General features: G+C 44.8%; 1 long non-coding RNA gene across 1 annotated transcript; it reads right to left on the bottom strand.

Moving 5' to 3' along the window:
- Window positions 1-2084: 2084 nt before the first annotated feature.
- Window positions 2085-21665, bottom strand: LOC140595286 (uncharacterized). The gene is made up of 3 exons (XR_011996785.1): window positions 21574-21665; window positions 6144-6284; window positions 2085-2227 (listed from the first exon to the last, which is right to left on the bottom strand). It is a non-coding gene; the product is annotated as an uncharacterized lncRNA (long non-coding RNA).
- Between the last annotated feature and the right edge of the window lie 1931 nt (window positions 21666-23596).

The following is a 23596-nucleotide window of genomic DNA, read 5'->3' as shown; positions in this document are numbered from 1 at the left end:
GAGTGCTGAAGTGAATAAAATACTAATCCTCATCAATAGATTAAACTGAGAAATTCTTAAACCAGAGATCTGCCTGCAATAAAAGCAATTGGGTTGTTTCTTTGTAATTTGACTGCTCACATGAGCCCAGGAACCTGCCTTATAGCTTTACAAATCTGTGATAATTTCCTTCAACTTTTCCATTTTATTGCTGCCATTAAGATCCCGTTGTGTTCTTAAAACAGAAAAAAAATGATTAAAACAGATGTGGCTCTTAAAGTTACAATATGATTTTTACAACCCTGGGTTTTACGATACTGAGAGAAATTTCAGCCACCAGGGTCAGAGGCAAGAAAAATGGGACCGGATTTCTGAAATGGGTTTGGGGAGGGGCGAGGGGTTCAGAATGACAAAGACAGCCAACAGAGCTAATTTCCTGACGTTTACTTCTCTCCCCAACCTTCGGGACCAACTGCAGAATGTCACATTGGCAGCACTTTCTGTGCACCCCAAAGCCAAGTCCCCATAGCTACTCAGGTTTGACTAAACCACTTTCCCACTCTCCTCAAATCATACTTTCCAATCAAAAAGTCTGCCCTGTGCTTTGTTTTGTATTTTCTTGAGGCAGTGTTTTGTTGTACAAAGAGCATTTGAGATCCAAGTTCTGGTCCCAGATCTTCAACTAAGTCACCTGCAGATTTGGGCAAATCACTGAACTTCAAACACTGTGTTTCAGTTTCTCCATCCACAAAACCAAGCAATGGTACCAAACCTCTAGGTTCTCGGATGGCCTTGCATCACCTCATCTGCAAGAGCCCGGTTACAAAAGACATTGAATGTTTGTTGCCTGAAAAAATAAATGAATTACTTTTTCTTTTTTTTCAAGATTTTATTTACTTATTCATGAGAGACACACAGAGAGAGGCAGAGACACAGGCAGAGAGAGAAGCAGGCTCCCTGCAGGGAGCCTGATGTGGGACTTGATCCCAGGACCCCAGGATCACAACCTGAGCTGAAGGCAGATGCTCAACCACTGAGCAACAAAGGCATCCCTAAAATAAATGAATTCTTAAATTCATCTCTATTCTTCTTTTTAGAAAAATGGAAGGGTTATTGACTTCTACTACTAATTTAAAAAAAAGAAGAAGAAGAGGGAGAGAGAGAACGACCATGAGATGGGTTTCCCTTTAAAAAAAAAAAAAGCAATCAAACTGGCAAAGATTTAAGACAGCTGGAGTCAGTGCTGGCAAAAATGTGGAGAAATGGGGCTGCTTCTTTACTGCTGGTGGGAACGTAAAATGATATAAATAATCATTACCAAGAGGCTAAATGGGCATATCCTTTGAATCAGTAGTTTTGCTCTCGAGAGTTTATCCTGAGGAAATAATCAGAAAAACATGAGAAAATGCATATAGCATAAAGCCCAGGGAAGAGAAAAAAGAACTATATATATCATTCCAATATTATGTTTTAAAAACTAGCTGCATAGAAACTAATTGAAAGAAAAACCCCAAAATGTTAAATAGAAGTATCTTTGGTTGGTAAGATTGTTTCTATTTTCTTTTTTATATTTTTGAATGCTGGTCTCAAGGGGCTCTTCCTTCAGGTCCCTGTGAAATGTCACCACATCATCAAGTTCATCCCTGACCAGCTTACTGGAAGCAGCCACCCCCTACCCCATACCTCACATCCCTCTCTTCCTCTTACCTTGTTTTGTTTTCTGTTAGACATTATTAGACATTGTGCTGTATCTGGGTTTACTCACAGATTCATTTTCTGTGACCCACAACTTAATGTCAAATCCGTAAGGGCGGTCTCCCCAGCGCCTAAACCAGGACCCGGCATAAAGGATATACAAAAATATGAATGATAATCTGAATGGACAGATCGCATATGCAAGTACACGTATAAGGATAACCTACTGCAGAGGGAAAATCTGAAAACTAACTAAATGCCTAATGGTAGGAAACTGGTTAAATGCAACACAGTGTATCTATACAGTGAAGTCTACATAACACTGCTACACTGCTTTCACATTTTTATTTTTTTTATTTTTTTATTTTTTAGAAATTTTTTTTATTTTTATTTTTTTTATGACAGTCAGAGAGAGAGAGAGAGGCAGAGACACAGGCAGAGGGAGAAGCAGGCTCCATGCACTGGGAGCCCGACATGGGATTCGATCCCGGGTCTCCAGGATCGCGCCCTGGGCCAAAGGCAGGCGCCAAACCGCTGCACCACCCAGGGATCCCTAGAAAACATAGAAGTATGTAAGCATGTTTGTGTGCACATGATTGCATTTTTTTTCCCTGACAACCAAAGCAATATATGTTATTGGGAAGAAAAAAAAAAAAGTCAATCAACAAGAGATTAGCTTAAAAAAAGAAAAAAAGAAAAAGAAAAGAAAACCTCACTTTCTCCCTGAAAGTCAACTCACACTTTAAGCTTAATAATTGGGTAACTATCTTTCCATATTCTTTTTTCCCCTCATGATGATACAAATGCAATGATACAAATGCCAACATATGGTCATGTAAGTAAGATCCTTGCCCTTTGTAAAATTTGATTGATCAACATACATTATGGATGCCTCTGTAGGTTGATATGCAACTGGTTAAAATTTTTTTAAAGATTTTATTTTTTTATTTATGAGAGACACAGAGAGAGGCAGAGACACAGGCAGAGGGAGAAGCAGGCTTCCTGCAAGAAGCCCAAAGGCAGACTCGATCCCAGGACCCCAGGATCATGCCCTGAGCCCAAGGCAGATGTTCAACCACTGAGCCACCCAGGTGTCCCTAACCTACCTTCTTGTAAATAGGCAGCCACTTAAGGCAATACTTTTTTTCTTTTTTTTTTTTTAAGATTTTTTTATGTATTAATTTGAAAGAGAGAGAGGACAAGTGAGAGCATGAGCAGTGGGGAGGGTCAGAAGGAGAGGGAGAAGCAGATTGCCAGTGAAGCAGGGAGCCTGAAGTGGATTCCATCCAAGGACCCTGGGATCATGACATGAACCAAAGGCAGATGCTTAACTGACTGAGCCACCCAGGCACCCCAAGGCAGTACCATTTTTCAATAAAACATCCTGTTTCTCCTGAATTTAAATGTAAACAAATTAAGTAAACAAATTAAGAAATATATCGATTTCTATAAATAAATATATGTATTCCCATATACACTTTGATCAATAGGTATATAAATTTCCTGTATATACCTAGATTAATTTCTGGAGTTTCTATAATGTCCTACTAGTCTATGTATTTATTCTCATGTTTTTCCTTCCCTAGCTTTCTAGTGATATAGCAGCAGCCAGGGTCCCAGTGGGAAACAAATGGCCCAGTCAAGCATGACTCCGCGGAGGAGTTTGATAAAGAGACTATTGGCCAAGGGATGGGCAGGGTTTATGGAGGCCACCAAGGGGTAGAGCAGTAGAGGACTATGACAGAGGTGCTATTACTGCCCCTGGACCTGAGAGGGACCCCAGGGGGAAATAGAGGAATGCAGAAGCTAGCTCACACTTGCAGGCAAGAGCCACTTGTTAGCATTTCTTTCCAGCTACATGAGACACCATCCGGGTAACTTGAAACCAGCCATGGTGGGAATATTTACACCAAGGAAACTGGCAAATGCTAAATATCAGAGCTTCCTGCCCCCAGAGCCTGTTGTTCAACATCTGCAAGCACAGCACTGGGAGGAAGTGTGCCCTGGAATCAGGAGGGTAGAGTCCTAGGGAGAAGGGAGTGCTGTCTTGAGTAGGAGGACACAGCCTGCCCACCATAGCCCAGCAGGGAAGGAGGGAATAAATATGCTCACTTTGATCTTTTCCTACCCTCCTGCCCTTGCAAGTGCCTCCTCCTGCTGCCCCAAACCCACCACAGGTCAGAGAACCTGGAGCCGCAGACACAACCAGAGAGAGGGGTCAGCTTCCAGGGGAATCCGGGAAGGTAGGGAACATCAGATCCAGATGGAAATATCCAGTCCAAGCCCTTTTGCCCAACTGGGAGGACAGCCTGTCCTATCCCCACCCTAAGTCCTCATTTTCAAAAATTCCTTAGAGATTTTTCCATACACAGTCTGCAAAACCTTGTTGAGATTAGAATTGGAATTTTACACAATTTAAAGATTAATTTGGGAAGGCTTGGTACTGTGAAATTAAATCTTCCCATTAAGAACATGGGATATGTGTCCACACAAGCCATTCAGTTAGGCTTTTGTTTCTTCTTTAATTAAATCTTACGGCCGTTTCCATCTGTCTAATACTTTTATTGTTAAATCTCATTGTATTTGATCATTTGGATCACTGATACGAACGACATGGTTTTCTACATTCATTTTCTAACCCATGATTCCTAGTAAAAACTACTAAAGTCTTCATCTTTAGAACATATTCGAGTAATTTATCAATTAATCATTTACAAATACTCATGTGAAGAATATTTTTTAAGTAGCTTCTTTTGAGTTTTCTAAGCTTGCAATTATATCTGCTGGAAAAAAAGATGATTTTACCACTTCCTTTGAATATTGACACAACTTATTTCATTTTTGTGTATAATCGCATTAGCTAGAAATAACAGTGTGGACAGTAACCATCCAGCCTTATTGGTCACTCTGTTGAGCTTGATTCATGATTCACGGTATGACAGTGTGGCCACTGTGAGTTTGTAGGAATTATTTTCATCCTATTCATGTAGTTTCTTTCTATCCTCAGTTTTACTTGGAGTTTTTTCTAGCAACAGCTGTGGAATTTTATCAGATTGCCATCCCAGCATTTTTATTTAAGCCCTGGTTTTCCTCACTTAATTTACTGAGGTAATGACGTAATGAATTACACTGTCAGATCGTGTAATGATGAACCACTTCTGCCTCCTGAAACAGACATTATCGGCTCATGATCTATTATTCTTTAATATGTCACTGACATTTTATTGAGAATCTCAGCATCTCTATTCATAAGTGAGTATGATCTGGAGTTTTCCTAATTGTGCTGGAATGACACACCTGGTCCTTAAGGTTGTTCTTTGCTTCAATAAATGATTTGAGGAACTGGGCATCGATTTCTGCTAAATGAAACCTTTTGGTTAATTTTTTTTTTTTTAAAGATTTTTATTTATTCATGAGAGACACACAGAGAGAGAGAGACAGAGACACAGGCAGAGGGAGAAGCAGGCTCCACACAGGGAGCCCGATGTGGGACTCGATCCTGGGTTTCCAGGATCATGCCTTGGGCCAAAGGCGGCGCTAAACCGCTGGGCCACCCAGGCATCCCCCTTTTGGTTAATTTTTAACAACTTCACTTTTCCCTGTGGTTAGTTGTCTTTTAACTTTTCCGACCTCTTCTTGAGTCAATTCTGGTTCTTTCCTCTAGATTTTCTGTTTTTGCTCTGAAGTTCCCAAGCTGTATTTTTTTTTTTAAGATTTTATTTATTTGACACAGAAAGAGAGAGCCAACGTGAGGGAGCACAAGCAGGGGGAGCGACAGGCAGAGGGAGAGGGAGAAGCAGGCTCCCCGCTGAGCAGAGAGCGTGACCTAGACTCGATCCCAGGACCCGGGATCATGACCTGAGCCAAAGGCAGACGCTCAACCAATTGAGCTACCCAGGTGCCCTCCAAGCTGTTTTATTATAATTATTTTACTTTCTTTGTGTCATTATATTTCTCTCTCACACCCAAAGCATATTATTTTCTTTATTTTTCCTCATGAAGGCTCACAAGAGATATATTTAGTTCATTTTTCCCACATAAAGAACCAGAATTTGGCTTTGTGCTCTGTCAAAGTGGTGGAGTACAGCGAGACGGGAAGGGGCTTGGGGTACAAATGGCAGTGCTGCCACTGGTCAGCTGGGGGACCCCAGGAAATCATTTCACCTTGGTGAGCCTCAGGTTCCTAGTCTTAGAAGACTAATGAAGAATATGCCTTACTCCCAAGGCAGTGATATAGATAAAATGAAAAAAAACCAAAAAACAAAAAACCCATCCATCACCCAGCACAATTCCTAACACACAGTAAGACCTTGACAGCAATAGTAATAGTCTCTAGAAAATTCTCCAGAGAAATAGAACCAATAGGAGATAGGTGTGTGTGTGTGTGTGTGTGTGTGTGTGTGTGTGTGAGAGAGAGAGAGAGAGAGAGAGAGAGAGAGAGAGAAAGAGAATATAAGGAGTTGGCTCACGTGATCATGGAGGCTGACCCGTCCAAAGATCTCAGGGTGAGTCAGCAAGCTGCAGACCCAGAAGAGGTGATGGTTTAGCTCTAATCCGTGTCTGAAGGCCTTAGAACCAGGACAGCAAATGATGTTCTTCCAGTCTGCAGGCTAATAGGCTCAAGACCCAGGAAGAGCTGTTTTAGTTTGAATCCAGAGGCAAGAAAAAGCCAATGTCCCTGCTCAAATGCCACCCCACCCTGGCTCTAAGGCCGAGCACGGGAGGCAGGCAGGGCCATTCAACATAGTTTATTCTCCTGGCCCCAGTGATAGGTTCAGAGATGGACACATGACACAAGACATGGAATGAGACTAAATCCTTAGAATTTGTTTGAAATTATTGAGGAAAAAAAAGATCTCTTTGCATTGGATTGGTTAAACTGGCAGGAAATAAGCATGGAGCCACTGGTGGTCATCTTACCACCCCAAGCCTACTTAAGAATGAAGCCAATACAAAAGAAAGCAGTAGAGTGAGAACAAGTCCTTGGGACCTTCATTGAGCACCTGGATCCAGCCAAACCTGAAGCCTTTACCTCTCTACTTACCCACTGTATGAGCCAATAAGTCAGTTTTAATTGAGTTTTTGTCATCTACAACTAAAAGAGATCTGAATAACTCTGAGGCGTAACCTATGAATTTTTTAGCAGTTGATTTTTTGACCCAAGGAATCCCTCCTCTCTGCTTCTACAGCCTCCAATGTTTCCACCATTGTGTCCCTAATCCCAGGGTATGGAAATTGCCTCGTCTCTTGTCTGTCTCCCCCAAAAGACTACAGCTACTTGAGCCCAGAGACCTGCTTTTTTTCATTTCTATGTCCTTGAAGCCCAGTCTAGAGTCCAGAACCAACCCAACCCCTTAGGAAGTAGGTAATGTCATCCCCAAGTTACAGATAAGGAAACTGAGTCACAAAGTGGGCACTTTCTTAGCAATTTAGTAGATGACAGACCTTAGATATCAACCCTGGACTTTCTGATTTCAAAGCATCATTTGGTGAATGTTTGTTGAGTGAATGAATGACCCCACAGACTGACTCTGACATTAATCCTAATGAAATTTAATCTTATTAGTTCTCACCCATAGATCCTGACATTGGAGAACTTTCAGAATTTTTCTAAAATGTGCCACAGGGTTTGCAGTCTCCAGGACAGCTGTTCTGCAGCTGAATTGGTACCTCCTTTTCATCAATTCTTCTGGGACCCCAATCTGCAGTCCCCTGAATTGCTGTTCTGAACAGCTGCCTCTTACCCCTCCTTTCCCTAAGCCCTGGCCTGTCTTCCTTCTAAAGCAGCTCTCAAGTTTTGTTTTATTTTCTTTTGTTTTTTTTTGGGGGGTGTGTGTGTGGAATGTACTTCTCAAATCCCTAAGACATTAATGCTAGGACTCCAGAAGACTTCAGCCGCTCTTCTCTGTGGCCCTTTCAAGACTCCTGCCTGAGCCGTTCTCCATCCCCACCCCCGCCCTTTTTTGATGCCACTTTCTCTGGGGTTCCAAACGACAAACTGAATTTGCTTCAGTTCCCACACAAGGCCACGTCATCTCCCACAGCAAGGTCTTTGCAAATGCCCCACTATCCCCCTGACGTCCTCCCCCTCCCCCTAAAGCCCTTGACCTTTCTTGCTCCTAGTCATTGCACAGATATTAGCCAAATACAACTCCAAGAGGATTTCTCCAACTGCTCCCCCCACCCCCCCCCCCGACCATGGGAACATCAGTCTCCCATTTGACCTGTCCGTAATATTCTGAACTTTTCCTTAATACCATCCAACACGTCTGTAATTACCCACATGTCTAGTCCTTACACATCTCTAGGCTATGCATACCCTGGGGACAAGGACATTGCCCTGCTGGTTCTCGGCTGCGTCCCTAGCCCTGGAACAGGGTCTGACATAGCCTAGGAACTCCATATATACTTCCTGATTGGATGAAAGAATAAAATCAACCAGCTTGTGCTCATATTTGGAGGATTCTGGTGGGCTCATGATAGGACTCCTCAGAGTATAATCTCATTTGCATATCATCAGGCACCTCCCAAATCTTCACCTGGAGCTGGAATACTGAGTGCCACAGCAGCCTGACTTCCCACCTAGTCTGGGTTAGTGTGAGAACAACCCCCCCCCCCCCATTCCTCACCCATCTCAGCCCTGCTCCTCTGAGCTGAGGCCACCTTTCCCATCTGTACAAAGATCCCTGCCTAGCCTCTGCTCTTTCTCCCATGAACATCTCACCCCCTCAAAGTCAATAGAAACAAGGATAATAATAACAAATGCTTATCATGTGCCAATCACTGCTAAGGACTTCCCACAAACCCTGGAAGGTGGAGTATGATTATGATCTCCATTTTGCAGACAAGGAAACTGAGGCTCAGAGAGATTAAGTCAGTTATTCAAGGTCACCCAGCTGGTAAGTGATGGAGCCAGACAGTCTGACCCCAGAAAAACCTCATATAACCACTAAACTATATAATAATAACTTCCCAACATTTTTGACTGTGACTCACAGTAAAAAATACTTTTTATATCATGACCTAGTTCACACATATGCACTCACCCACAAAAGACTGAAACAAAAGTTTCACAAAGCAATACTTTTACTATGTGCTATGCCTTCTACTCCCTTAAAAATAAATGATGACCATGTAAAAACAAACTAATTAATGAATGAATTAATGATGACCATGACCCAGGGCAATGATTGGTGGGTTATACATTTTCAGTTCATTAGACTTAGGTACATGCCACACTTAAATATGCAATGCAGCTTTTTATTTGGTTTTATTTTTTTTATTCGGTTTTAAATTAAAATACATAGCACCTTGATTTTAGACGATAAGACCTGTGCCAGATTTCTATCCTATCCAACTAAAACTAAATAAATTTGTGTTGTTTCAAGCCACGAAATTTGTGGCGGTTCGTTATAGCAGCAACAGGACACTCATACAGATACTCAAGAAACTGGTACCACTGGTTGCCTCTGGGAAGGGGGGATAGTTCGTTGAGGGACAGAAATGGGGAAGTATTAGATGAACAGGGTGTACTGTTTGAATTCTGAACCATGTTAATACACAGCCAACTCTGCATGACCTCCCTCTGGGAATAACTTTCTCAGCAGACCCTCCACTCATGTGGTTTGGATGGGTCTGAGCTCCCAGGGCGGGCGTGGGATCCAGGCTCGGCCAACCAGAGCACTCTTCACCCAGACACAGTGATTGGTTCCAGGGTAGACACACGACCTCAGCCTAGCCAATGATGATAGTTCCTCTCCCTGAGCCTGGAGATGGCTGAGAGACACACGTGCGATGTGAGGAGACTCCAGGAGGAAAGAATCAGACTCCATCAAACTCGGGAGCTTTGCTTTGCCATCAGCAAAGGGCGATGTTGAACTAGCGGGTATAAACCTGGCCCTGCTGGGTCTATCTGCCACCAATTTGGGGAAAGCCCACCAGAGAGTGAAATGAAGATGGAGAAAATCAGAGCCAAGAGATGAACAGTGACTTCTGTCGCAGTGACAGGACACCTGGATCCAGCTGTGCCTGATGCTGCATATAGCTCCACAAGCTAATGAAATCTTTTTTATGACTTATGTCGGTTTTTGTCGCTGTCAACCGAAACCAAACCAAACCAAAATCACTGATACACTCTTTACTTTGCAAATGGGAAAACAGAGACCCAAAGGAGGTGCATGGCTTGTCCAAGTGCCCACAGGGAACCTATGGCATAGCTGGGAACAGAGTTTATTCCTGATTCTCTTTGGTTGCTTTTGCCCCCCCCCCCCCCCAGACCACGATTAGTCTTTTATTCTCCCCAACCCCTCCATCACCCCCCGACCGCATCCCCCTAGCCCTCACACACACCTAATCTTAGACTCTCATCATTTGTTTGGATCAGAGCTCCTTTCACACCCAGGGAAAAGAAGGGAGACATGCCCCTCCATGCCAAACAGGAAAGGTTTTATAAGGTACCCCAAGTCTCCATATTCTAGGCGGCGACATGGAGGCAATCCCCCAAACCCACGTAGTTCATACTCAGCATCGACGTGAGATCCTAGGCTTGGACCTTGGAGCAAAAATCACACTTTGGGCATCGTGAAAATGTGTAAAACCACCAAGAGATGGGCCTGAGGACTCCCGAGCTGGCAGGAGTGAGCCCAAAGACAGGTTTGCTGGGGGAGCAGGTCCCTCACAGGTCGCTGTGTTCATTTCCCCAGAAAGTCAAGGGTGAGGGAGGCTCATCTGGATAAAGACTCACAAGTATGAGGGGGCCAGAGGGGCCCATTATTTTAAAATGAGTGCATCTCAGGCACAGATCAATGGGAGCAGATGCCGAGAACAAACCAACCAATCAGAACCATCAGCAGGCAAAACCAAGGCCTCCCTAAGGAGAGCTGCAGGTGGAGTCTTGCTGTACTAGGCCTGGGCTGCGGAGGACGACTAGTTATCCTAGCTATGAGGACGACTGGTTATCCTAGCTATGCCCAGGGAGTGCTTACTCTGTGTCAAGGCAGGGCTTCGGCCTTGGCCTTAGGCCTTTGCAGGCTTTAGCCCACACCGTCCTGCTCCCTGAAATGCTTTGAAATAAGTGCCTTGTTATGCCCCCCTCCACAGCCCTGCTCCCTGAGCCTCAGAGAGGTTAGTGAATGTGCTTGAGGAGCTGGTGGGTAGGGAGGCTGGCCTTCAAATCCTTGTTCCAAAGCCCCAGGCTGTACTGGCTCTGGCATTTGCAGGCTGCAATGCAAAAAGAAAATGAGGGAACCCTTGTTCAAAAAGTTATTAGTTTCAAGATGGTGACAGCAGAGCACCAACCTGAGTGCAGGACCCCTCTGCACCGCCTCGTGTCCAGGTACAGGTTGCACACCTAGGAAGCTGAGTCATGATGGGAATGGCCACACACATTTGGAAGAGGACCCAGAGGGAGGAATGTAAGTGAGGACGTGTGCTCGGGGCATCTGAGAAGAGATCTGGGCATAACAGTAGAGCCCAAACCTGGGCTTTTTTTTTTTTTTTTTAAAGATTTTATTTACTTATTCATGAGAGACACACAGAGAGAGGTAGAGACACAGGCAGAGGCAGAAGCAGGCTCCATGCAGGGAGCCCAACATGGGACTCCATCCCAGAACTCCAGGATCAGGCCCTGGGCTAAAGGCGGCACTAAACCTCTGAGCCACCCGGGCTGCCCCAGACCAGGGCTTTGTTATTTTTTTCCATTATTGTCTCCCTAAGGAGACTTTTTAGACATTGTTTTCCTAACCCATCTCCCTTCCGTGGACTTTCAATACTATAGATGTACTGTGTATCTGTGTTTGACACATAAAAAGAATAAGAATTTTTTTTTTGCCCTCAAGAACCAGTTTTCAAAATCCCTTGGGGGCAAAACTCCCTCCTACCCTTTGTTGAGTATGCGTGGTCACGATGAAAAGAAAATCATACTCTTTATGTAGGAAGTGCATATATACACTTAGTACTTAAACAGATATACAAAATATCTGTGGATTAAAATTTCATGGTGGGGAATGATTAAAAAAATGTTTAAAAACTGTATAAGACAGAAGCTCCTCAGCAAGAATATTTAGAAGGTTGAGAAATGGGTCTAGACTGGTGGTTTGGATTTGCCCAGCAAGACCTACAGGGCGTCAGAGGGGTTGTAAGTATTGTGTGAGAGGTGGGTGGTCTCAGAGGGGCTCTCGTGGAAGAGAGGGGGCTTCTCTCCCTCTGGCCCTGAACATCAACCCACAACAACCCCATCACTAAAGCTACGGTCTCAAAGTGGCTCACCGCCATGCTTATTTGGCCTGGTGCGTGTTATATAAGAATTTGAAGTCATTGCTAATATTTAAAAATTAGGAGATTTTACATAAAATACGGATCTGTGGCTCTTTGTGAAAAATCGGAAGAGCTAAAGACACCAGGACCCTATTTGTGCATATTAACAACTGACAGAGTTGATTCATGACTGCCTCGTTCAGAAACATGTGACCTCTCTTACTTGCCACAGTCCACACCGCCCCCCAATGTTTCCTAATATTGAACTCAAGTATCTGTTCCATTTATCAGTTTGTGAGTTCCATCATTTTTTGTGTGATCAATGGATTTCATTTATTTATTCTCTGTGTCTGGCCCCAGCCCTGGAGCAGAACAGAAGAAAGGGGCCATGGGAAGGAGGGCAATTTCATTCCCAACCTTATATCTATTTATTAAGAGAGTCATCAGAAATTAATAATAACTTTTATCAAACACTTACTATGTGCCAGATGCTGTATGAAGCATTGAGCTCTGTTGTGTAGAAAATGTAATTCTCCCCATATCTCAATGGAGTGTATGTAATATAATTATCTTCCTTTTCCTGATCAGCAAACTGAGCTCAGAAAAATGAAGTAACTTACCCAAAGTCACACAGCAAGGTCGTGGCACATTCTAGCTACTATTCCTGTATAACAAACCACCCCAAACTTAGTGATGTAGAAGAACACCCATTCTGTTACCCTCATGTATATTGGGGGTTGGAAATTCAGAAAGAGCACGATAGGGATGGCTTATTTGTGCTCCATAATGTTGGGGGCCTCCTCTGGGAAGACTCAAGGCTGGGGATGAGTTGGTGGCTGGGACTGAAATCAGTCACTCACATGTCTGGCACTGGGGCAAGGATGACTCAAATGCTCCACTCACCTGCCCACCAACTAGAGCCCCTACACATGGCCTCCCCATCTGGCCATGGCCTCCCTGTGTGCTTGGGCTTCCTCACATCATGGCAGCCTCAGGGAACTAGAACTCCTTTTTTTTTTTTTTTAAGATTTTATTTATTTATTCATGAGAGACACACAAAGAGAGAGAGAGAGAGAGAGAGAGAGAGGCAGAGACAGAGACAGAGGCAGAGGGGGAAGTAGGCTCCATGCAGGGAGCCCAACGCTGGACTCGATCCTGGGACTCCAGAATCACGCCCTGGACCGAAGGCAGCACTAAACTGCTGAGCCACCCAGGCTGCCCCGGAACTAGAACTTCTTACCTGATGGCTCAGGGTTCTAGCAGGAACGCTCCAGTGAAGGAAAACAGCATGACCTAGCCTTGGAAGTCCTATAGTTTCACTTCCACCATGTTCTATTAGTTATAAGCATGTCACAAACCTGCCAAGATCCAAAAGAAGGGGGCACAGACCCTAACTGATGGAAGGAGGGTCAAGTCTCTGTCGTAGAAGGACACGTGCAATGGAAGACATTGTTATGGCCATCTTGGAAAAATATGATCTACCGCATGGCAGAACCAGGACGCAGACTCAGGCAGTGGCTCCAGAGACATCGTTCTTAGCCCCCCCACCCCACCCCCATGTCTTACTAGGAGGTAGTGAGAATCAGATGACAGAAAACACACAAGCCCCCTAGGACAGGGCATGGCACCGTAAACACCAAGCTCAGTAAATGTTGCTTTCCGGATTCTACTCACTCTCTTCAGGTGCCCCTGCATCCATGTGTTTCTTCACCGATGACGCACCTGACTGTGTCCTTCCCAAGACCCGGCATCCACTGGTCAAACTCAGGAACAAGACCGAAGTCTGTCAGCTCCTCACAATAGCTCTGGGTGAGCATTTCTCTGAGGCCTCCCCCTGGAGATGGCTGGGCCTTGTGTCTGAAAAGCCAGGCAGGACCAGGGAGCTATGCCCCAGCCCCAGGCAGATGACCCAGGGAACTGAGGTTCCGAGTTGAAGAGTTCAAACCCAGCACAGTTCATGAATGTTCCTGGGCCCCAAAGAGTAACCCGAGAAATTGTTTGTATCAGCGAGGAATGACTTAACTCTTGGCAAATCCTAGAAAACAGCCTCTCTTCCTGTTTCTAGGGGCCTTCCAAAGAAAAGAAACAGTTTAGGTTTTGTTCAGCTCTGTGGTTGACTGTAGACTCCCACCCATGCGGCATGGGGGACCTGTGGGTGAGGTCTCAGCTCCCAGGAGCAGCGGGAGGGAACATTCGGGGAGTGCAAACCAGACTGTTTGGTTTTCTCTGGCCAAGGGGGCCTCTGAGTCAGCGGCAGAGACCACCGCGGGGTGGAAGGGTCTTCAACACTGATCCCAGCATCTCCACTCCACGCTGCACCTTCCGACCAAGCAAGGCTGGTCTCCTCCCCACCCCTGATCCACGTCACCTCATTCACTCTCCACCACCTTGCCTTTGCACATGCTGAGCCACCTTCCTGGAATGCCCTCCCTCCCATGACTAAACAGACCCCGCTGAACTTTCAGTACCCAGGTAGAGCTCTAAGTCCACGCTGTGAAACCTTCCCTGAAAACCACAGTCCGACAAAAGCTTTTCTTTCTCTCCCTCAGCTCGCTATATGATGTCATGCTTCATTCCTTAATCCAATCGGTCATTTTTAGGGACTCAGTTCTCGTGGCTTTTGGCCTCATAACCCCTTTACATTCTTAAAAATTAGAGAGGAGCCCAAAGAATTTTTGTTGACAGGGGCTCTCTCTCTCTCTGTGTGTGTGTGTTTTTTGCCATATTAGAAATTAAGACAGAAATTTTAAAAACATTTGTTAATTTATGTGAAATGAGCAGTCACAGACCCATTTCATGTTAATATCAGGGGGATGACATCATCGTATGTCATGTAACTTCTGGAAGACTCCGCTGCACACTTGTGAGAGAATGGAAAAGGCAAATAACATCTTGGTATTGTTTCATCAAAACAAAAATAGTTTTGATCTTGAGGACTCCCTGAAGGGCCTGGGGGAGCCCAGGGTCACTGAAGTAACTGAGTGTCACTGTCTTAGGGTGTTTAGAGGTGCTAAGATCTCTTTCTCTCTTTCTACACACAAGCCTTCTTATCTTTTATCCATCATTGGCTTTTTTGGTGTAACTTCAGTATTTATTTTACTAGTCCTGCTTACTATTTAAAAAAAAAATTAAATAGATAAGGATTGGAAAGGAAAAGAGGGGGAAGGAAACATCCGTGTGCTGAGCACAGACTCTTCGTAAGGACTGCACACATCATCGCGAATGCTTCTGTTGTGCACTGTTCGAGGCACAGGCAAGGATATAGACGTGGGTATGGATGTGAATACCAATGCGGGTTATGTATCTGTTACCGCAGATTGTGGTCATAAAGTTCTGAAAAATTGTCTATTACAAGACTTTTTCTGGAGGTTCCTCAGTGGAAGGCAATGTTCAGCAAAGTGTGGCTTATTTTCCCCAAGCGTTACGACAAATGATGTTTTGGTTGCACACGGTGCGTGGCTATAGTAGTAAGTAACACTTTATCGCATACTGATAATATTAATAATCGCTGTTCTTTTATCTTTCGACCATTCTGATTACACCCGGGAGAGTCTCCCGCCCTCCCGGGTTAGGAGGATGTCCTTAACGCTCTCTAACATTTGCTGATCTCCTTTTGTAACCAAGACAGAGATAGCTTCCAGCCCAGAGCTCTCAGCCAGCCACAGCATCTAGGTGGAATTGAACAACATTGTTTTGGTTTCCTTACAGATATATGTATAGGGACACCTGGGTGACTCAGTGGTTGGGCACCTGCCTTCGGCTCAGGTCATGATGTCGGGGGTCCTGCGGTCGAGCCCCCTGTTGAGCTCCTTGCTCAGCAGGGAGCCTGCTTCTCCTTCTCCCTCTGCTCCTCCCCTTGCTCATGCTCTTTCTCTCTTGCTCTCTCTCTCAAATAAATAAGCACAATATTAAATATATATATATATATCTACACATACACATATATATTAAAGTTACTGTTTATGTGCTACAGTGAGGCTAGTTTTCCATTTTGAGTAGAGATGTAACATTTCTTTTTTCATAAGAGACACACAGAGAGAGGCAGAGACATAGGCAGAGGGAGAAAGAAGTAGGCTTCCTGTGGGGAGCCCGATGTGGGACTTGATCCCAGGACCCTGGGATCATGCCCTGAGCCAAAGGCAGACGCTTAACCACTGAGCCACCCAGGTGGCCCAGGATGTAACATTTCTTATTTAAGTACATTTATTGCAGCAATAAAATAAGTTGACTTAAAGAACTAGTTTAAGAAAATAATGTTGCAGGAGGTGTGCATATCTGGCAAGAAGTGTGAGATGAAGGTGGTTGCCGAGTCGTTGAAGTTATAGAAATACTGATGGACTAGAAAGAGCACCAGATGGGGCTGACATGTGTGGGTTCAAATCCCAGCTCTGCCTTTCATTGGCTTTGTGGCTATGGGCAAGTGATCCAACCAGTCTGAGCCTCATTGTTCCTTTGGGCTCTGAAAGTGTTCAAGGATCAAAGACACCCTCAGGTGACATAGGATGACCTTAGGTGAGAAAAAGAGCCCAACAACTATGTCTTATACTCTGCTAACTAAACGCTTTACAGGGGCACCTGGGTGGCCCAGGGGTTGGCGTCCGCCTTCTTGGTTCAGGTCATAATCCTGGGATCCTGGGATTGAGTTCCACATTGGGCTCCCCTGCTTCTTCCTCTACCTGTGTCTGTGCCTCTCTCTTTGTGTCTCTCATGAATGAATAAATAAAATCTTTAAAAATAAATAAGTAAATAAACAAACACTTTACAGGCATTATTTTATTTTGAGCTCATACCAACCTTGAAATAAAGATATTATTTCTCCAGTTGAGGAAAGAAAGACTGAGAGGAAGGACAATGACCTGCCCAAGTACACCCAGCTGGACTGTGCAGAAGCAGCTATTTGAACCCAAGTCTGCATGGGTACTAGATCCATTTTGTTCCCACTACACCCACCCATCCTCATGGGGACAGTTACAGAAGCAGGAGTGGCCACCTCACCAAGACTCCCTCCCATCCTGCCTCTTTCTCTCCTGCTGCCACTGAACATGGTGGGAAAAGTCGAGATCATTTTAATTACTTCTGCTATAACCATAACTTATTTTTACTTGCTTTGTAATTTACACTTAAAAAAGATAACAAGGCTTTTTTCCCTTCTCTTAGACCAAGAGTCTGAGAAGATCAATGACATCATTAACATTGAGGTAATTAGGAATCTGATCTGTAAGTTCAAACTCAAGGTTACATTTGAAAATCATGTTGTTAGGTTGAGTTTTATGAGGACAGGTTGCAGAACATGCATAAATCTGGTAGGAAAGAACCTTCCCATCCATCCTGGTTATACAGACAATTTCGTAGTCTTCTGTCTCTGACCCATGAACATCCAACCGTTTTCACTCTTATTTACGTAACAATGTAATCGCTGGCTTAATGTTTTGGGTTTTGAAGTATTTACACTAACAGTTCAAAATTTCTCTTTCTATTAAGGTGCTATTAGAAATGTGTGGCTTCTGATTGTAAATTTAATTTTATTCAAGACTAGATAAAAGAATGTTGGGACCATTGCTTTAATTGCAACTGACCAACTGACCAAAGATCATAATTTCAAATTCAGATCCCCTGCACCACCAAAGGAGGATTATTTCGAGGTACAACTTTTATATCAGGGCCATCTTCCAGGGGGAGGAACACTCAGGCAGAGGGAATGGCGAGGACCAAGATCTTGAGCTGAGAGTGACCCTGCAGAATCTAAGGAGCTTCCAGGAGGCCATGGTGCCTGGAGCCGAGGGAGCCAGAGAAGGGGGGCTCCAAGAGGTGATAGAGTTGGGCAGAAAAGGCCATTCAGGGCTTGTTCACCACGAGGACTTCTGCTTTTACTCTGAGATGGGAAGCAGCTGGAGGGTTCTACGTAGAACACAGGGTGTCCTTAGGTCTTTAGTAGAATCACTTAGGAAACTGTGTTGGAAATAGATCACGGCGCAGGGACTAGTGAGGGTCCCATACAATGAACCAGCCACGTGTGAGGCTTGGGTCACACCGAGAGTTAGTTTGAGCCATGAAGTCTGAAATGCCCATCATACTTGTAATAACCAATGTTGTATAGACAGGAGGTGACTGAATCTGGAATGCGGGGAGAAGTCTGGGCTGGAGGTAAATAGTGGGAGCGGTCACTGTAAAGATTATATTCAAAGCCCCAAATGTGTTTACTGAATGACTCAAGGTTACTGCAGGAAGATAAACTTTTCATTGAAAAGGAAATTTGAACTCTAAAACAGTCAGAGCTTCGCAAGAAATGGAGGGAGTGTTCTTAGCCCAAGTGGAGAAAGGAGAATCCACAAGCTATCACCCAGCCGGACCCCAGCCCTTGGGTAGAGCTAGCACACAGACGTGGGCAGGCTAGGGACTCATCATTCATGTCCCCTCCCGCCACTCAGTTCCTGTGCTGAAGTCCCCAGGGTGATGGCCTTAGAAAGTGGACTGGGATTAGTGCCCTTAGGAAAGAGGTCCCCCAGAGCTCCCTTGCCCCCTTTGCCACATGAGGTCATAGCAAAAAGGCAACGGCTCTGACCCAGGAGGTGAGTCCTCACCAGACACCACACCTGCTGGCACCATGATCTTAGACTCCAGGCCTCCAGAACTGTGAGAAAAAACATTTCTGCTGTTCATAAGCCATCCTGTCTCTGGAATTTTGTTATAGCAGCCCGAACAGACTAAGACAGGCATCCAAGCCAGGGCAAACCGCGAGCCCTGGCTACTAAATGATACCAGACGGGTCTCTAGAAATTAGAACTGAATCACAGGCCTCTGCTTCTTCTGTAAAGTATTTTCCCTAAGACTCTGCCTGCTTCGAGGGGGTCTTCCCATCCCTCTGTAAGTCTTTCTTGCCAAGGGCCAGGTCAAAAGAGCTCACCTCTTGTGGTTGATTGTTGAACAGCCACATGTTCTTTCCACTCGGAACACACACATCCCTTTGGCATGTGACTGCTGCTTCTCACATCCAAAGGTCAGATCTATTTCTTTACCCCTTTGAATCTGTGCTTGACCTTATCACTTGATTTAATCAATATAATGCAGTGGGGGGGTCATGGTGTGAGTTCCAGAGCTTGGGGGCTAAGAGGCCTTGAAGCTTCCGCCTTCACCTTCTGGGAGCCTTGGGACCACCTCGTCAGGCTGCCGGGGTCTAGGGGTATGAGACACTCCAGGGAAGAGAACAGAGGTGCCCCAGGCAACAGCGAGCCAGACGTGACTCCAGCCAGTTTCCCCACTTTATACAGCCACCCTGGAGGCCCAGCAAATCAGCAGAGAAACTGCCTCACCAACCAGGAGAACGAGGAGAAAGAAGAAATCATTGTTTTTTGCCAGTAAGCACTGGAGCTATTTGTTACACAGCCATGGATAGCTGATACGCCCCTCCTGGCCTCCTTTTCCTCATCTGTGGAAGGGGGCTAGCAGTCCCCATCTGGGAGAGTTATTTTGCACATTAACCAACTTATTGGATGTGGAAATGCTTGCAGTCTGTAAAAACAAACAAACAAGGGTGTGTTTCTTGTTCATAAACCTAAAGATGTTGGTAAAATAATCTCCGGGACCCCGTTGGAAAGGTGACCTGAGAGTATTTTGGCACAGAAGATAAAAATAATCACTAACCCAAATAGAGTTATTTGGGTACCTGCCAGGCACTGTTCTAAGCCCCTTCCATGTATTAACTCATGTATGCTCATACCAAGCAAGTGTATGAGGTTGGAACCTTGTGTTACAGACAAGGCAATGGAGTTCTACGGAGTTTAAAAACTTGCCCAGAGTCACTCAGGTAACATGTGATCGCCCAGGGGATCTGGCTCCTGAGCCCTCAAGATAAAAGGAGGCAGCATATCCAGAGAGACATTCTAGAGCGGGCATGAACAGAAAAGGCTGTTTCTCTCCCTTTCAAATGAAGATCAGTCCCCATGCAACTTCACTTCAGAAGAGTTTTATGGCAGGGCTTCTGGGATCTTATTTTTGAAAGCCACAGCCCATTTGCAGAGAATGGGATTTTTCTAGACCAAGAAGAGATTTCCCTAAGCTAGATAAGAGAGGAGAGAATTCCATGGGTTCTGGAGCCCCTGGCGTTGCTCCCTGCTCCCTGACAGTGCCCCTGAGCATATGGTAGGTCGTGGAGGAGGAGGCCATCACTCTTTGCACCTGTCATTCTAGCTCTGCAGCTCAGCCAAGGTCCCCTGAGGACCCAGGCGTGCACAAAGGGGGCATCCAAGCCACGGCATTTGAAGGAGCCCCATGGACAGGGCAGTAGACCCCTCATGTGTCACCAGGGTGTACCAGGGACTGGTACTGCCTCACACCGCAGACCCCCACATCTTCAGATAGCCCAGAGGTGTAGGCCCAATTAGCCCTGACTATAACCCCAGCTCGGGACTCAGATGGGAAATGAGGCATATTTAGGAGCATTTCTAATCGGCGAACCACTTGCAAGCAGCATTGCCAGATAAATACAGGATGCCCAGTTAAATCTGAACTTTGGATAAGTAGCAAATAATTTCTTAGTAGAAGTCCCAAATATCTAAGTCCCAAATAACTAAGAAGTTAGCTGAGCACACTTTTGGGAGGTGTTTTTAGTTTGTCTCTGTCCTGATAGTCTTCCTCCCCCTCCCACCCGATATTTGGGATCTACTTATACCAAAGAGTTATTTATTTAAAATGCACATTTAGGGGACGCCTGTGTGGCTCAGCAGTTGAGCATCTGCCCTTAGCTCAGGGCATGATCCTGGAGTCCCAGAATCGAGTCCCACACCGGGCTCTTTGCGTGGAACCTGTTTCTCCCTCTGCCTCTCTTTCTCTCTGTCATGAATAAATAAACAAAATATTTTTAAAAATAATAATAAATAAAGTAAAATAAAATGACAGTTAGGGGCACCTGGGTGGTTCAGTGGTTGAGCATCTGTCTTTGGCTCAGGGCGTGATCCTGGGGTCTTGGGATCAAGTCCCGCATCGGGCTCTCCACAGGGAGCCTGCTTCTCCCTCTGCCTGTGTCTCTGCCTCTCTCTGTCTCTCATGAATAAATAAATAAAATCTTTTAAAAAGTAAAATGCATATTTAACTGGGCACCTGAGCTTTCTATTTGCTAAATCTGACCATCCTACTTGCAAGATTTTTACCGTAACCACACACCCCCACAGGCATTTTTATGAGAATGAATCGGCTGTTTTAACATTTGGTTAATTTTCTTTAAACCCATATACTTTGTCATTTAGACAAAGCTATTCTTAAAAGGAACTTCATGGCACTAACAAAGATAGAACTGTTGCTTTAAGCTATCAGCTGTCTGGAACAGGGGTAACTAAGAAAATGATATTCAGTGGGGGGTCAAGCAAGCTTATTAAATCTCGCTAAGTACCTTTGCCTCCCCAAGGCCTCTCCCCTCTGTTACCGGAGGGGAAGAGTCAGTGTGAGGTGTTAAGAACACACTAGCCCCCCAGGGAGACTTGGGATTTGAGAGAATTGAGGAGGGAATACATTTCTCTCCATGTGAGGCAACATTATATAAAGCCAGGTCCGCAGTCCAGGACCTGCTCACACCTACAGTCATTTTAGCTTCACACACTTCGAGAAATACCAATTTACAAAACATAAAGGAATGTGGCATCTGTTGCTCACCTGAGTTTGTAGCTTGAGGTTGGAATCCATGGCCTGTAACTGACAAAAGTTCAAAAATAATAAAAGGAAATATCTGGACATTTTGGGTGCATAACCCCACCACTCCCCGCAACCAGCTAAGAAAGGTCTCTTACTTCCCTGTTCTTCTAAGGTGGCAGCAGGGACGTCACACTCCAAAGTCACCCAGCTAATCAGTAGCAGGAGCTGTGTTCCCAGCAACTTTGCTCCCATTGTCTCCCTCCCTGCACACACACTTCTCCCAAGCTTCAGCCAAACAGGCCAAGAAGAAAGGATCTGAATAAGTTTTTGGGGCTTGGGGCTGTTTTTTTGCCATCTCTCCTCCTGACCACCCACTCGCCCCCCCCCCCCCCGCCCCCAGCCCTGCTCCCAAGTTATACAATACTTGGAAAACTCACAGTGTACAATTCTAAGGCAATAAAAATTTTCAAATTTCCCCCAACAGACAAGAGATTTTGATCTGAGTGTTTCCCACAATTTGCAATGATTTGCTTTATGAGACGCCCCAAATTTCTCTCCTGACAAGTTAGCAAAAGCCAGTTCATTTCTCAGGAGGGCTGAGTTTTAGCCCAAAGAGAAAACACTTGTGTGTTTGGCAAACACCATCCAAATCAAGCAGAGAAGTTCCAACTTTTGTTTCAGTTTCTTAAAAAAATTCAATCAATACTTCTTAATTTGAAATTTTATTTATTATTAGAACAACTTTAAGTCTCTCTAACCCGCGGGGGAAAAAACCCACATCTTTAATCCATTTGTTTAAACATATATACACATTTCTTTCTGGTCTTGTTTAACCATTATCCATGCATGTCATTTGTAGGGGGAACAATATAGTTGGAGTTTTGTGATCTGCTTTTCTACACTTGATAAAATATCATTTAGGCCAGGGGGTCGGCAAATTTTCCTGTAAAGGCCCTGAGAGTAAATATTTTAGGTTTTGTAAGCCATCCAGTCTCCGTGGCAACCCCTCAAGGCTGCCAGTGTAGCACAAAAGCAGTCACACACAATAGAAAGTGAGTGGGTGTGGCAAGGTCCATTGAAACCTTTTTGCAAAAACAGGTGGCCCTCCAGCCACAGTTTGCCAACCCCTGGGGTATACCTTTTTAAGAGAGACATGGGAGGGGCTCATGGAGAGGGAGAGAGAGAGTCTCAAGCAGGCTCCACGCCCATCACCAAGACCAAGGTAGGGTGGGGCTCGATCTCACCACCCTGAGATCAGGACCTGATCCCAAATCAAGAGTCGGACACTCAACCAACTAGCCACCCAGGCATCCCCCTGATATATATGTTTAAGGATGCAATATAGCCAGGTGATTAGAAGATGAGGGTTGGTACCTGGGGATCCTGAGCTCCCACGTGGGCTGTTGCAGTGGAGTGATAGGCCAGGTTGTATAAATCATAGAATATCCCTCTGCCCCGGTTTCTCATCTGTTTAATGGGAAGAGTAAGAGCCATTACAGCTTTGATGGGATTAAATGAGCTCAAGCATATAACACACTCAGCCCCATCCTTGGCACACAGGAGAATCTGCAGAAACCGGGCCTACCCGGCTACCATGAGCCAGGCTTCTTGTTTGTCTTCCATCCGTCTGCATGTTAGTCCGTTGAGTAAATACACTTTAATCTGCTTCGTTATTTTTCCCAGACTGTCTACTTTAAAAATCATTCAACACCCTTGAAGAGTTGAGGATGAAGGGGGAAAGCTGATTTTCATTTTTGGACGAAATGTCTGGGTAAATGTGTGTGGTGGCGAAGGGCGTTGTTTAAAGACACAATCAACAGTGAAATATTCGTGCTTAGGAAGATTTTTTCCTCCCTCCTCCCATCAAGGACACGACTGTAATGCATCACAGAATTCTTTGGGGGGCGGGGTTGGGCTATGTAGGCTCTTCACTGGAAATAAGAGAAACTTAAACAAATTTGCAATGGGGTCCTTCGAAATCAAACAAAGGAATTCGTTGTAGGGAATCAAAGATGTCCTATGGATTCCAAAGTCTAAACATGCG

Source organism: Vulpes vulpes, chromosome 14 (genome assembly GCF_048418805.1).
Source record: "Vulpes vulpes isolate BD-2025 chromosome 14, VulVul3, whole genome shotgun sequence".
Taxonomy (NCBI): Eukaryota; Metazoa; Chordata; class Mammalia; order Carnivora; family Canidae; genus Vulpes; species Vulpes vulpes.
The sequence above is the reverse complement of the archived record's forward strand: the minus strand, read 5'-3'. Positions and strand labels throughout refer to the sequence as shown.